Source organism: Neoarius graeffei, chromosome 1, assembly GCF_027579695.1.
Source record: "Neoarius graeffei isolate fNeoGra1 chromosome 1, fNeoGra1.pri, whole genome shotgun sequence".
NCBI lineage: Eukaryota > Metazoa > Chordata > Actinopteri > Siluriformes > Ariidae > Neoarius > Neoarius graeffei.
Genome location: NC_083569.1, coordinates 129218754 through 129234657, shown reverse-complemented (window position 1 = coordinate 129234657; position 15904 = coordinate 129218754). Strand labels below are relative to the sequence as shown.

General features: G+C 42.3%; 1 protein-coding gene across 1 annotated transcript in view; it reads right to left on the bottom strand.

The window, feature by feature from the left end:
* The window catches only part of LOC132883543 (uncharacterized), a 95727-nt gene that overhangs the window by 78835 nt on the left and 988 nt on the right, over nt 1-15904 (bottom strand). The window lies entirely within an intron of this gene.

Below are 15904 nucleotides of genomic sequence, written 5' to 3'. Positions count from 1 at the left end.
GAAAATTTTAGCCAGGGGTCTGGGGGCCGCAGGCCCCCAGCTGGTCCAGGGCAGCGCCCTGGTGGGGTGACAAGGGGGGGGGGGGGGCGAAGCCCCCCGAAGCTCCTGGGTTCTGGGGTTTTCTGACTTAAAAATTGTACTAAAATGGCAAGCAAACACACAAGAAAAAACTTGTCATGATTAACAAATTCAAGCCAATTTAATGGTCAACATGCAACTCTGAGCCCCTATAGTAAATTCAATGATTCTTAACTGACAAAAAGCCAAAACATGAAACCTAAAAATGTCATTCTAAATTAAATCATCTGCATTAGAATAAATAGAAAATTGTATAAGGAAAAACAAAATTTATACTTTCAATTACTGTAGAAGTTGAACATACCTAAATGTGCCTTTTCAAACAAACATGATGCAACATAAGAATTCATCCACCATTATTTATTAAACTCTATTGCTCCTGGTAGTCTCCCGGTTTGCTTCTTATGTATGGCAACTTCTAACATTTGATTAAGTTACTGCACACCCCGTTTAGACAGGGTAACAGGATTGACACAAAAATTAGTCATGCATAGACTACTTACCAAAACTGAAATTTTTAAGTAAATATTCTCAGATTCAGTTCATTCTGCCATCCATATAAAAGGTGAGAATATGTAGATCCTTGGCAACAAATAATTTCAATAATAGCTTTTGGGAGCATTTATTTTTGTGATTAATCACGGTAACAGAACTGACACAAACCTCTGGGACAGGTACAAAAATTAACAAAACATCGAAAAAATCTCTTTTCTTAATGGCATTTTCAATTTGTGACATCATATGTCCATTGTGGTTTCCACAGTCTTGTCGTTGAACATGAAAAAGTTTCAATTCCACCTTTGTCTAACATTAAGAATCATGTCTGAAAAAAAGTCTCTTTTCAGTGGAACAGCCATTTTTGCTCATTTTCGACCCTAAAATTTGCTACAAAATGCACATTTATGAACCAAAGTAGTCAAATTTTGAAATGCAAGGTAGAACTGATAATGTTTTAACATATGAGACCATAAAAAGGTTTTAGAAATCTCAAAATGTAAACAAAACACATCCGGACAAAAAAAAAAAAATACGTTTTCTGTGAAATTGACTCATATACAGAACTGTACAGTGTTCACTCACTTGAGGATTTTCATATGCAAGAATAAAAATCACTTTTTCACTAAACAACATTCACAAAAAATGTGTTTGCAATTAATTGGGCTCCACTGTTTTTATCATTTCAACCGCGCATCAGACCCTCGGCCAACTGAAAATGTCTTTCATGCACTTTTCTCCCTCATGAGAATTTTGAAAAGTTGGCAAGTATGTATTATTTGCACTAACATTTTAATATTGAATAAACAAATCAAAATTGTGTATAATTACCTTACATCCACGCTGTGGGAAAAGTTTTGAGCGAAAATTAAAACTAACTTGGAGTGAAAAAGGTGAAATAACCTGTGATGAAGTTGGCAGAGACTCTGAGGTAAAGTGAGAGGAGGCGGGAGGGGGGAGGGGTCAAGCATCACTGCCGCCTCACAGACTCACTTTCCCGGGTTAAACTCCCACCGCTCCCCCTCTCTCTACACCACTCCCCCTCGCTCTACACCACTCCCCCTCTCTCTACACCACTCCCCCTCTCCCTACACCACTCCCCCTCGCTCTACACCACTCCCCCTCGCTCTACACCACTCCCCCTCTCTCTACACCGCTCCCCCTCTCTCTACGCCGCTCCCCCTCTCTCTAGCTTTTGTTTTGTTTTCACTGAGTAGCCATTTTGATTTGTAAACTAGAGCCGTGATTTAAACTGCTGTTTCTTCGGACGTAACTAAAACAAACTGAAATAAAAACCGCCCCTTCTTTTCTCCTCAGAAGGTTTAGCCTCCGATGCTAACCTTTTCGCCACAGCTTTCATAGCGTGCGCATGCGCATCCAGGAAGCAACAGATGAAGCGAGGCCCTGTTGCCACGGCAACCTTCGTCACTCTGCGAAAACATACCCAACTATCGCACGTGCAGTGACGCCATCACCACTCACAGGTTTATTATGGGGAAAGAAATGAGCTGGGTTGTTTTTTTCTTCTTCCCCATGTTTATTTACTTTAAAAACACACACCAAACTGATGATCAGGTGCATCTTTACGCTCGATCACGGAGGCTGCCATCTTTCAACTCTTTGTTTGAAGCGAGCTTACGTACAGCTATCTAACAAGCGCGTTCATTGGTTGTTACAGAGCGATGGGCCAATCACGTACCTCGTTTCATCTCAATGACGGAATTACTGAAAGTCGGAACGAACAGGATATGAATGCGGATTTTTGAGCGAAAAATCGGAAAAAAAATTTTTTTTAATTTTGAGGTGAAAAAAGCGGAATTCGGCGAATTCGCGGAAAACTCACATCCCTGTTATTTATAATGATTATCTAGGTGTAACACAAAAACCTGGTTATAAATTTAATACATTTGAAGTTCTTCATACTCATATAATGTATGTAGCCTCGAAAAATAAGTTTATCCAGTTAATTCCATTGCTTATTATTTACAGGCCCCCGGGGCCATATTCTGAGTTTCTTTCTGAATTTCCAGGTTTTATCTCAGATCTGGTTATTTCCTTAGACAAAGCTTTAGTTGTCGGAGATTTTAATATTCACTTCGATAACCCAGAAGACCCTTTAAAAACAGCGTTTGTGTCCATCTTAGATTCAGTAGGGATTAATCAGAATGTCATAGGACTGACCCATAATGGTGGTCACACCCTTGATCTAATACTAACATTCAGATTAAACGTAGACAATATAGTCACACTTCCACAGTCTGAAGTTATCTCAGATCATTATCTCATCTCATTCAAACTATGTCTGAGTAATAATATATGCACCTCACCACGCTACTGTATTAAACGTACATTCACGTCAACTGCTGCACAGAGCTTTATAAATGATCTCCCAGAGTTATTAACTTTGATTGGGTCACTGTCAGCCCCTGCAGAACTTGATCAGGCAACTGAATGCTTAGAGTCAACATTCCGCCATACCTTAGATAATGTAGCTCCTCTAAAAAGGAAAATGGTCAGAAACAAAAAATCCGCACCCTGGTATAATGATGACACTCGCACATTAAAACAGACTACTCGAAAATTGGAACGTAAATGGCATCAAACAAAATTGGTAGCGTTCAAATTAGCGTGGAAGGAGAGCTTCCTGAAGTATAGAAAAGCTCTTAGTGCTGCGAGATCAACATATCTCTCCTCCCTAATAGAAGATAACAAAAATAATCATAGATTCCTATTTAATACTGTAGCAAAATTAACCAGGAATAAGTCCACTATCAACACATGCACACCTGCAGTATGGAGTAGCAACGACTTCATGAATTTTTTTTAATGACAAAATTGAGAATATCCGACAAAAAATTCAAACTACTAATTTAAGGTCAGACAATGAAAGTGACCCTGTAGTTAACAATATAACTGTATCAGATCATCAGTTAGAATGTTTTACTCCCCTTAAAGAAACTGAATTACTTTCATTAATCTCTGCATCAAAAGCCTCAACTTGCGTACTAGATCCCTTACCTACACGTCTATTCAAACAGATAATACCTGAAGTAATTGAACCACTTCTAAAAATAATAAATTCTTCTCTTACGATTGGCTATGTACCCAAATCCTTTAAACTAGCAGTTATCAAACCCCTGATTAAAAAACCTGACCTTGATCCCTGTCAGCTGTCCAATTATCGGCCAATATCAAACCTCCCCTTTATCTCCAAGATCCTTGAAAAAGCTGTGGCACAGCAGTTATGCTCATATTTACATAGGAATAACATCCATGAAATGTATCAGTCAGGATTTAGACCTCATCCTAGCACAGAGACAGCACTGGTTAAACTAGTAAACGACCTACTGTTGGCGTCTGATCAGGGCTGTGTCTCGCTACTTGTGTTGCTTGACCTTAGGGTGACCACCTGTCCCGCATAGCGCGTGCGCGTACAGCATTTGAAGCCGAATTTATGCGTCCCGCAAATTCAGAACGTGTCCCGCATAATCGATGCTTGCTGAGGGGGATGTCGCGCTCCCCGGGCCACCCAGGCAGCCAAACGAATATTACGAGTACTTGACATTTCAGCACACCACCGTCGCCACTATAGACTGTAGAACAAAACCACACACACACACCCCTCACAACTGACCGGTTGTTGTCAACTTTTTGTTGTTGCCATGACACCGCACTCACGTGCGCAGACAGTGACGAGGGACGCAGGTGCAACGCATGCATTGCTTTCATATTAAAAAATGGAGAAAGGTACCGGGGAGATGGCAGGTGAGGCACCGCCACCTCCAGTTAAAAAGAGAAGGTGTATGTACAGGAAAGAGTGGGGAAATGAATATTTGTGGCTGAAAGGGGTTGAGGGGGATACCGAGAGGGCTTTTTGTGACCTTTGCAAAACATCTTCTTTCTCAATCAGACATGGCGGGGAATACGATGTGAAACGACACAGGCTCGCGGAGACTCACAAGAAACGTGTGCAACAGAAAGAAACGTCTAAATCTATGGATGCTTTCCTCCGACCTAAAAACGACTCTCTAGCTGACAAAGTGACTGCGGCAGAGGTGACGAGTGTGTATCACACTGTCCAACACGCAATATCATATCAGGCAGGAGATTGTGGCACAAAGCTGTGGTTGTGAGTTAAGAGACTTTTTTCCTACTGTTTCTGTTGTGCTGAGCCACTACAATTCCTGTTAATCCACTGAAAACTAAATGGAGACTTGTCACTATTCCTGCTGTACTGATGCACTGCAAAGCCTCAGACTCAATATTATATTATGATTGATTTAAAGTGAATAAATTGTAATGGAAAATAAATAAAATTGAGTAGCTTCAGTAAATCATAAGTGGAAGTGTGTCTGTCAAGTCATTGAATGGTCAAAATATTATGAATGTTTATTTAAAAAAAAACACACATTTGGTGGCCTGTTCATGACCATACATCACCAATAACAGCAGATTAGGGTATTATTGATATACCATGTAAGGTAGTATGTGCTAGAAATGGGTAAACCACTATCTGTGAGTCTTCCAGCGGCTGGCGCGGCGCAGTGGGGGCGGCGTCCCACATTGTCCCTCAAAAACATACCCCTTGTCCCCCCTTGGGCTTATGAGCAGGTGGTCACCCTACTTGACCTTAGTGCAGCATTTGATACCATTGATCATTCCATTCTTCTGGATAGACTAGAAAATGTTGTGGGAGTTAAGGGAACGGCCCTCTCCTGGCTCAGGTCTTATCTAACTGATCGTTATCAGTATGTTGATATAAATGGTGATATTTCTAGACGTACTGAGGTAAAGTTTGGTGTTCCACAAGGTTCTGTCTTGGGTCCACTGCTTTTTTCTCTATATATGTTACCTCTGGGTGATATTATTCATAAACATTGTATTAGTTTCCACTGTTGTGCTGATGACACACAGTTGTATGTCTCTGCAAAACCTGATGAGAGACACCAGCTTTATAGAATTGAGGAATGTGTTAAGGACATTAGACATTGGATGCTTATTAATTTCCTTCTGCTTAACTCTGATGAGACTGAAGTACTTGTACTCGGACCACATACAGCCAGAAGTAAGTTTTCTGATTCCACAGTAACTCTGGATGGCCTTTCTGTTTCTTCACGTGCAGCAGTAAAAGACCTCGGAGTGATTATTGACCCCAGTCTTTCATTTGAAACTCACATTGATAGCATCACCTGGATAGCTTTCTTTCATCTCAGAAATATTGCAAAGATAAGAAATTTAATGTCATTAGATGATGTGGAAAAACTAGTCCATGCTTTCGTTACCTCCAGGTTCGATTATTGTAATGCCTTACTGTCTGGATGTTCCAATAAGTGCATAAACAAGCTCCAGTTAGTTCAAAATGCAACAGCAAGAGTCCTTACTAGAACTAGAAAATATGACCACGTCACGCCTGTCTTATCCACACTGCATTGGCTCCCAATCACATTTCGTACTGATTATAAAATACTACTATTGACCTTTAAAGCACTAAATGGTCTCGCACCACAGTACCTGAGTGAACTTCTGCTCCTCTATGACCTACCACGCCTACTTAGATCAAAAGGTGCAGGCTATCTGCTGGTACCTCGTATAGTGAAGGCTACATCAGGGGGCAGAGCCTTTTCTTACAAAGCTCCACAGTTATGGAACAGCCTTCCAAGTAATGTTCGGGAATCAGACACAGTCTCAGCATTTAAGTCTAGGCTGAAAACATATCTGTTTAGTCAAGCCTTTTGTTAATGGTGTTTATGAGGTAAAGGTGTAGATCTGGAGGGTCCTCAGACATAGAGTGTTTTGGTAAACTGGGATGTATGGATGCTGTCAGTCCCCACTCGCTTGCTCACTCAAGTTTGTTGACAGTGTAGTGGCTGGCTGCTTTATGTCCTGGGGCTCCCTCATGCCTGTGTTACCTTCTGGCTCTCCCCTTTTAGTTGTGCTGTCATAGTTAGTTGCCGGAGTCCCTGCTTGTACTCAGTGCAATATGTATACTGTTCCTACTTATTCAGGTGACATTTGGCATACCTAACCACCTGTGTTTTCTCCCCCTCAAAAAAAAATCTGTCCCTCTGAGTTACATGGAGTCAACAGGAAATCTTTTGGTGGAGAGGGTGGAGACCTCGACTGGCTATCGTAGCCTGCAGGGAATCGGCCGTCAGACATTCCCGGTGAAATGTAACTGAATTGTCTTGGCCAGCCCTAAGGGTCCTATCTGCATCTCATCATTGCTGAGGAGTGTGCTCCCATCATCCAATCAAGCATCCAGCCAGAGCAGGTCATGATATTTTTTAATTATATTAACATGCCATTGTTGTGTATTATGCTTGATGTCAAGACTCTCGTCTCTGCGAGCCTACCACACAGATTTAATACTTGTCATTTTTAGGGCGTACCTAACAACCTGTGTCCCCCCCCCCATCCCCATCTGTCCCTCTGAGTTACATGTTGGTCCTGGGATTGAGATGCTGGCCTCTTCTGCCCCTCGGACCTGCTTGATCCATCCTGGTGCCCTGTGTCTGGTTGGAGTTTTATTGCATTGCTCCTGTGAAGGACGGCCCCATGAGGATAGTTGAGGGTTATACCTGGAGGATGCTCTGGACTCTTACAGTAATGCTTTTATGGCTGAGGACTACAGTTGACTTGCTAACTTTAGGACTGCAGTTATCATGAACAGTTTTGCACTCAAGTTTCCATCAATGAAGAGTTATAACATCAACGAAACTGACTTCATGTTAAAACTGTTAATGTTATAGTCATGCTGTCTGTTGTTGCCCAAATGAGGATGGGTTCCCTTTTGAGTCTGGTTCCTCTCGAGGTTTCTTCCTCATGTCGTTTGAGGGAGTTTTTCCTTGCCACCGTCGCCACAGGCTTGCTCATTGGGGATAGATTAGGGACAAAATTAGCTCATGTTTTAAGTCGTTCAAATTCTGTAAATCTGCTTTGCGACAATGTTTATTGTTAAAAGCGCTATACAAATAAACTTGACTTGACTTGACTATGGCGGACACTCTGACGTATCCCAGCAACGGGGCCACCAGCTCAATGCGGCGTCTATGGTCCCACTGTATTCATCTCCTCAACTCCAGAAGAAAGAACGCAGCAGCAGCAGGTAAATTAATCAACACTGACCTCTACTGGCTGACTGTGATATTACACACCGCAGGCATCAGGGCCACAGTTCTTGTAGGACTCGGTCATGGTTTCAATCTCTGAGAACCTGCTGGGTTTGGACTCTTTAGAGGATCTCAGAGCTGTTCTGATGTCTCCCCTGGGCTGGGTGTGTTTTAGAGCCGCAATGCTGGACTGTATCAGTGCATCTACAAACATTACTAACTGCTGTTTGTTCTTCTTCACCTGATCCTCAACCTGTCTGCCACCTGCAGTTACGTTTGTCCCACTCCTATTTCACTAGAGTATTGTATCTTATAATAATTATTAAAATATATTTCTCTACATTTGTAAAAACCGACGGTAGGCTACGACCAGACACAGAATTAATACACTTTTTAGAAAATAAACTCAGAACAGCACCAATGTTTTCCTGAATGGAAATAATTTAATTTTCCTCAGTGACAGTGTGAGAATTCATCATCAAAACAAATTAAAACTTTTTTTAAACACCAAACCCATTTCCCTGAACCATGGAGTTAAAATGAAAAGGCACAGCGACAGTGAGGTTGGAATGAACACAGCAGAGACGCCACATGCAGGGAAAATAATCAACACAAACCGCTTTTAAACAGTAAAAATAACCTCCTCCCACTGGGAGAACTGGATCAGGTCTCACACACACACTCAGGCTGGGATGCGGAGTGTGTGTTGCGATGATGTGCAGCTTTAGAATTTATTTTAAAAACTTAAAACTGTGGCTGAGGTTTATAATAGAAATGAAACATGCAGTGGGATTTGAAATAGGAGTTAAATAAAATCACGGGTGATTAAAGTCAACAAACTGCACTGGGGGGTTGTGGGTAATCACCTGGGTAAAGTCCAATAATGAGGACTGACTTTTTTTTTTAGTAAAAAAATAATCACATACAGTGGATATAAAAAGTTTACACACCCCGTTAAAATGATCGGTTTTTCTGATATAAAAACATCTCATCTCATTATCTCTAGCCGCTTTATCCTTCTACAGGGTCGCAGGCAAGCTGGAGCCTATCCCAGCTGACTACGGGTGAAAGGCGGGGTTCACCCTGGACAAGTCGCCAGGTCATCACAGGGCTGACACATAGACACAGACAACCATTCACACTCACATGCACACCTACGCTCAATTTAGAGTCACCAGTTAACCTAACCTGCATGTCTTTGGACTGTGGGGGAAACCGGAGCACCCGGAGGAAACCCACGCGGACACGGGGAGAACATGCAAACTCCGCACAGAAAGGCCCTCGCCGGCCCCGGGGCTCGAACCCAGGACCTTCTTGCTGTGAGGCGACAGCGCTAACCACTACACCACCGTGCCGCCCATATAAAAACATGAGACCACAAAAAATAATTTCAAAACTTTTCCCACCTTTAATGTGACCTATAACCTGTACAATTCAATTGGAAAACAAACAAATCTGTTGAGGGGGAAATAAAAAAAGTGCAATAAGCTGGGTTCACAGACAGCTTACAAAGCATCAAAGGGATCTCATTGTTGAAAGGTATCAGTCAGGAGAAGGGTATAAAAACATTTCCACGGCATTAGATATACCATGGAGCACAGTGAAGACCGTCATCAAGAAGTGGAGAAAATATGGGACAACAGTGACATTACTACATCGAGACTGTGTCTGTTCCCCGAGCTCAACAAAAAGGTAGAAATTTTCAGAGAGTTTGTTCCAGTAACCTAATCAATATAAAATTAGATCATACTGACTGTACAGCCGCTGCCAGCACCTTTGATCTAAAGGTGGGGCTATTAAATATTAGATCTCTTACATCTAAAGCGCTAATGGTTAATGAACTCATTACTGATCAGGAGTTTAATGTACTGTGTTTAACTGAAACATGGATTAAGCCAAATGAATATACAGCATTAAATGAAGCGAGTCCTCCTGGAGGGCAACACGGTGGTGTAGTGGTTAGCGCTGTCGCCTCACAGCAAGAAGGTCCGGGTTTGAGCCCCGCAGCCGGCGAGGGCCTTTCTGTGTGGAGTTTGCATGTTCTCCCCGTGTCCGCGTGGGTTTCCTCCGGGTGCTCCGGTTTCCCAGTCCACAGTCCAAAGACATGCAGGTTAGGTTAACTGGTGACTCTAAATTGAGCGTAGGTGTGAATGTGAGTGTGAATGGTTGTCTGTGTCTATGTGTCAGCCCTGTGATGACCTGGCGACTTGTCCAGGGTGAACCCCGCCTTTCACCCGTAGTCAGCTGGGATAGGATCCAGCTCGCCTGCGACCCTGTAGAACAGGATAAAGCGGCTAGAGATAATGAGATGAGATGAGTCCTCCTGGATACAGTTATATACACCAGCCTCGTCTAACTGGCAGAGGAGGAGGCGTTGCGGTTATTTCATGATTATCTAGGTGTAACACACAAACCTGGTTATAAATTTAATACATTTTAAGTTCTTCATACTAATATAATGTATGTAGCCTCGAAAAAATAAGTCTACCCAGTTAATTCCATGACTTATTATTTACATGTTGCTCAAACACTGTCCACCTCTCAGATCTGTAGTGGGTCGTCAGCCGACTTTACCGGCCCTCTGCTGAGCTGCACTGTGGTTCCTTTTACACCTTCGGACACCATGTTCCGCCATTCTACCTCTGGTGGGTTCTTCGAATCCTATCAGATAACCAAATACACAGAACACAGATCAGGAAAAATATTTACACAAAATTACACAACACAAGAAGCAAACAGGCATGACAGATTTTTTTCTTTAGTGAAACAAAGAGGAAAACCAATGTTGGCCACTCCCATCTCTTTCAGAAGCACAGAAAGCTCGGGGAGAGGGGATAACTGCTCTGCACACTGAGAAATCAAAACCCAAAACTCCTTTCCCTCCAGCCAGAGCTTGTGCTTTAACCAGCAGGCTAGCATTAGCTGGAAAACATGCTTGACTGGCTCTGTGCCACGTTCAACGCTGCAGTAATGTCCACGTTATTCAGGAACAGGCGATAAGGTCAAATATACACACACATTCCTGCAGGTTAAGAACAGAGGTCACACCGCTAACAGAGGGAGCTCACCAGCTAACGCTAGCGAAAAGAAAAGTTATTTTTGAAGGAGAGAAAGGTTTGTCTTTTCCCCAAATCAGTAACCGTGACAGTCTCACTGATCTGCATCGACAAATAAACTGTTCAACACTAACAGACTGAGAAAATGGCAAGAACAGCAGCAGATTATTACACACTCAGACTGACAAACATCTACTGGTTACCACACACACACACTCATCTGAATGATCATCTCATGGGGCCGAATGACTCAGTTACACACACATTACTTACTGCTTTTTGTCGTCGTCTTCGCTTCCTCAGGAATACACGCTTCCCATACCGTACATAACACCACTCCTCCACGAGCACCACCACAAAAGACGCCATGAACCACACCACGAACCACACCACAAACCACACCAACGGTAACCCCCACACTGGTCTCCCACCACTCTCTGGTCCTGGAGCTGAAACACACAGAAAACATGTCACTAGAGTTAGTATCAGAGCTGCAACAACTAATCCAGTAAGCTGCCCATTTTTAAAGACATCATTCACATCACCAACAAAAATGTGTTAAAAGACACAGCACAGGTATCTGTTTGTGTGTGACATCACTGTGCAGTGATACAAGTGGGTTTTATAAAAATGGTCATTGTTTAGGTCTTCATGGTTCAGCATAAACCTGAAAACGAGAGCGAGTCATGCTTCCTGTGATGAAGTGGCATTGGCCATGTGGTGATGCTCTCCATCCCTGTGGTGGATTTGGGCAGGGCATCATCTTGTTGGGAGCGGCACGGGGCACCAACACAAAATAAATGAATTAAAAAAATCCAAGTATTGAGATTTGCACGGTCGGTTTTCAGTCGATCATTTGCACATCAGTGATATCCTGTCACCGTGTAGATCAATGAACCTTCCAGAGTGGCACCATGATTCTAGTTTGATCTGGGCAGCCAGAATACTTCCTGGTCTCCCACTCAGAAGTACGAGATGGGGAGGGGAGTTAGGTTGACCTTTGACCTCCAGTCTCCCCAATGGAAGCCCGAGGTAGGGGACTGGGGGAATCTATTAAATAGTGCACAGTGTACTAATGCGGAGTAAAATCAGGTCACACTATGAAGTGCTACCAAAGAAACCACAAGTCATTCACTGTGACTTTATAGTTTCACTGACGGTGTTGCATTTTTTTTCCTGGTTTGTGTGAAATCGTTAAGAATAATATAAATCCAGTCTGTCCAGCACCAGGGTGAACTGGTTTAGTCCTGACTCAGTGTTGGGGGAGGGGCAACGTAGCGATGCTCGAGTTTGAAATCAACACAAATGGATAAGAACAGGTCTGGGGTCAGCCATCAGGTGTCCAGTTTAGGAGAAAGAGGAAAGAAGAGGAGAAACGTGTAAAAGATTAAAAGGTATGCAGCGGTCATCACTTTATAAGTATAATATTATGCGTGTAATTAAATAGTCTAACACTTAGGCTTGTTAGCCTCAGTTGCTTACTGTGTGATGACAATATTCTGTTTTCTGTCCAGCTAGCTTACAGAAACATTTAATACAAGAAGACAGACTTCTCTATATCCCTTGCCCTATAGACCAACTATATACCAAGTTTCAAGATATTCTTTATCACATTTTTCAAGTTGTGCTGCAGGAAACCAACCCGACCTCTTTACACTGACCTCAGCAGCCCATGGCATAAACCCACCGCACCTTTGGTCCAGGGGAGCTAAAAATTAACATCTCTCACATTTCTTAGTCTCAAAAGGCACACATACATTACTGAATCAACACATATACCAACTTTCAAGACCAAACCACTCAGTTTTCAAGTTCCGCTCTGGAAACAAAAACTACCCCCAAGACCAAGTCTGAAATTGTTTCCATGAAAACATGAAAAATTTAAATTTCTCAAATGTCTTCATATGAAAAGGCACATCTACATCACGGGCAATTGCTCTAAGACAACGAGGGAGGCTCAGCCTCCTCTAAAAATGACGAACATCGTGTAGGATGAATTGGGCTAGGCTTATGTTATAGCCGACCTTATAACATTGCTATTTCAGATCCAGAATCATAGAAATATATGTGCTCAACCCAACTACAGTGCGAAATCATTCCGTTATAACTTTCCCCAGTTCGCCTAATGTGTGCGTGAGTTTTTCCCCCTCGTGACAGTGCGATGCAGCCCAGCCTCAGTGGATTGGGAGCTAAGTGCTTGTCAATCTCAAAATGCAAGACGGTTATTGGACAAATACTGCGAAAACGCCTGCCCACGGAGTCCCACGGACTCCCAGCCTCAATGGACTTCAATGGCATTTGGGAGCTATGCGCTTGTCAATCTGAAAATGCAAGACGGTTATTGGACAAATACTGCGAAAATGCCCGCCCACGGACTCCCAGCCTCACAGTGGGAGGGACATGGCAGTTTCCGCGAGGAGACTGGTGATTGGTGAAAGCGGCCGGATATTTTCTTTGATTGACAGCTCGTTTCAACTATAGACAGGCAGCGGTGAATTTCAGTTCAGTCCCCTGTGGATTCGCAAGTGCTGTGGTGTATTGTAAGAGATCAGCTTACATTTCGATTTCATTCCTTACATACGGTTTCTACCAGCTTTTTTAGTTTGTATATATTTTCATTGTAAATAAAGTGTAAATATAGTGTTGTCAAGTTTGCTATCTTAGTTCCAGAAATTTCGTTTATTTGAGTGACTGAACTTGAACTTGAGGGGGCTAGTCAGCTAGCAAGAAAGCTGTGCACGGATGCCAAGCATTGCTGATTTAATTTTGGTGAAGCCATTTGCCAGTCTTCCTTTCGAGGAAAAAATTAAAATTAAAGAGCAGGGTAGACCAACGCCTCAAATTGACTTGGTGAAAAAGGTAGGGAATAATACTCGTTCCTTTCAGCTCTCCTGGTACGAGAAAGTGAATTGGCTAACAGCAAGTGACCCACATCAACAACAGTAAATAGGCTACTTTAGTAATATGTCATGGATGGACCAAAAATATAGAATCTATTTAAAATGTTTATGCTGAGTATATTATATTGGAATATATATTTCTCTGGATATGAATTAAACACCGCTACAATTTGGAAAACATTTTTAAACAAAAACACAGCCGAGAACATTTCACACTACAGACCTGGATTAAAAGTGAAGGGTTATCAAAATTGTCAATAAAACATTTCTCAGTCAAAATAAGTAAACTATAGGGAAAGTGTCATTGAATGAAATGTGTGGCCCCCAGCTCTATGTTTGGCTCCCCAAGGTCAGTGCTTGTGCCTATTCCAGAACACTCTGCTGTTACTGCTGAGGTTCCTGACAAAGAGCTGCTTTCAATAATGATCAATTTTTAAACAGCATGCCACAATTTTAAAATATAAAATGTTAAAATATACCCCTCCCCCCCAACACCACCATCATGTATATTGGACAGTAGGCTAATGGGCCAAAAGTATTTCACAGTTAATGACCCTGCCAACAATCAGCCAGATCAGAGGCAAGAGTATGGGCAAAATTGATGTGTTTTTTCTTTTTTCTTTTAAAATCTGGAAATATCGTAACCGACCAGCCTCCCCTGTTTGAAAGACTACCAGCCGCCACTGATCTACACCACCTTGTTAACATGTACACCAAGTTTCAAATCCGTATCAATAGTTTGGGATATATGCTCTGGAAACGAACACTGCTCTTAGAAATCTATTTATTATGTAAAAAATTGAAAAATACTTTTTTCAAAAAACCAAAAATAGCAAAAGGCACCAGTTCACATGTTGCTCGATATGTATACAAAGTTTCATGAAGATATCTTCAGTAGTTTTAAAGATATGGCCTAGAAACGAGAATGTGACGGGACGGACAGACGGAACCCGTTTCTATAATAATTTCACACAGTTTGTTCGTACGTGTACCTTGCAGCAAAAACCTAACAAGCGCATCTACTGTAATAATTCTATTGTTCATTTGTACTCACATACACAATTTGTTTGTATTTGTCTGGTACTTTTTGATAAATAGATGCAAAAGACAAATTTAATATGCAGTTTAAGTGTGTGTGTTGGGGGAGGGGGGGTTAATTGTGGATGAGGGGTTTTGTAAGCGATTGCTGTTGTTGCTATGTGGAAGTTATGTGGCATTAGCCCCGTCTCCATTACTGTTCCTCTAGTTATTGAGTGAAGACGGCGTTTTGTACACCGTGATGGTGATGAAGACCATGTTCACATGAAGATGTTGCTCTGTTCAGACCAGTGTGTCCGGACTCAGAGCTGGTAGAATCCAGGAGCGTTGTGAAAGCCGTGTGAGGGACCAAGTCATTTTAACCAACATTCAACTGTTGATATTTCTTGAGCACTTTACTAATACACATCAGTGACAACGTTTACTTTCTCCATCATCACGCTGTGCAATAAATCCAGTGCTAGAAACGGGTGCAATATTTATGCGGCAGCAGTTTGTTTATTTCATGTCTGTTTTATCTTTCACTGCACATGGAGCGAGGAGAGATGCAGTTTCGTTCTGCTCTGCACTACTTGGTGTACGGTCTGAATAACAAAGTTGACTGATTTGAGTGGAGTGAGCCGGATTCCTCGCTTCCCAACTACAGTCAAGAAGACGAAACAGGGAAGGTGACGTACTGTGGTGGATTTTGCTGAGGGAGATTTCTCCAGGCTGGAAAAGTTCCCTTGTTGGCTGTCTGCCCCAACAGGGCCAGCTATTTCATCACGTCTTTACTCGCTGTTCTATCGTAATCGTGGTGCCGAGCTCAACCCTGTGGTACCCCTCCTATACTGCGATATTGCAGTTATTGTTGCAGTCTACACCATCAAGTGAGCGCCTACAACATGCCAAGAAGAAAGGACTGAGTGAGCGAAGGAGCTTCTTAGGGATGGTAAATCAGTTGGGGAAGTTCATCATGATGGTGTCTGAATCCATCAAACAAAGCTGAGCTGATTGAGTTTTTGTACCAGGAGTGGCATAAAGTCACTCAAGAGCAACGTGAAAGACTGGCGGGGAGCATGTTAACACGCATGAAAGCGGTGATTACATGTCAGGGTTATTCCATCAAATATTGATTTCTCAACTCATCCCATGTTCAAACATATAACGCCTCTGCTCTGTGCTCAGTGTGAGAGACTGATGGTAATAAAAATATCATTTAAAGGAAGACAGTATATTAACTATATAT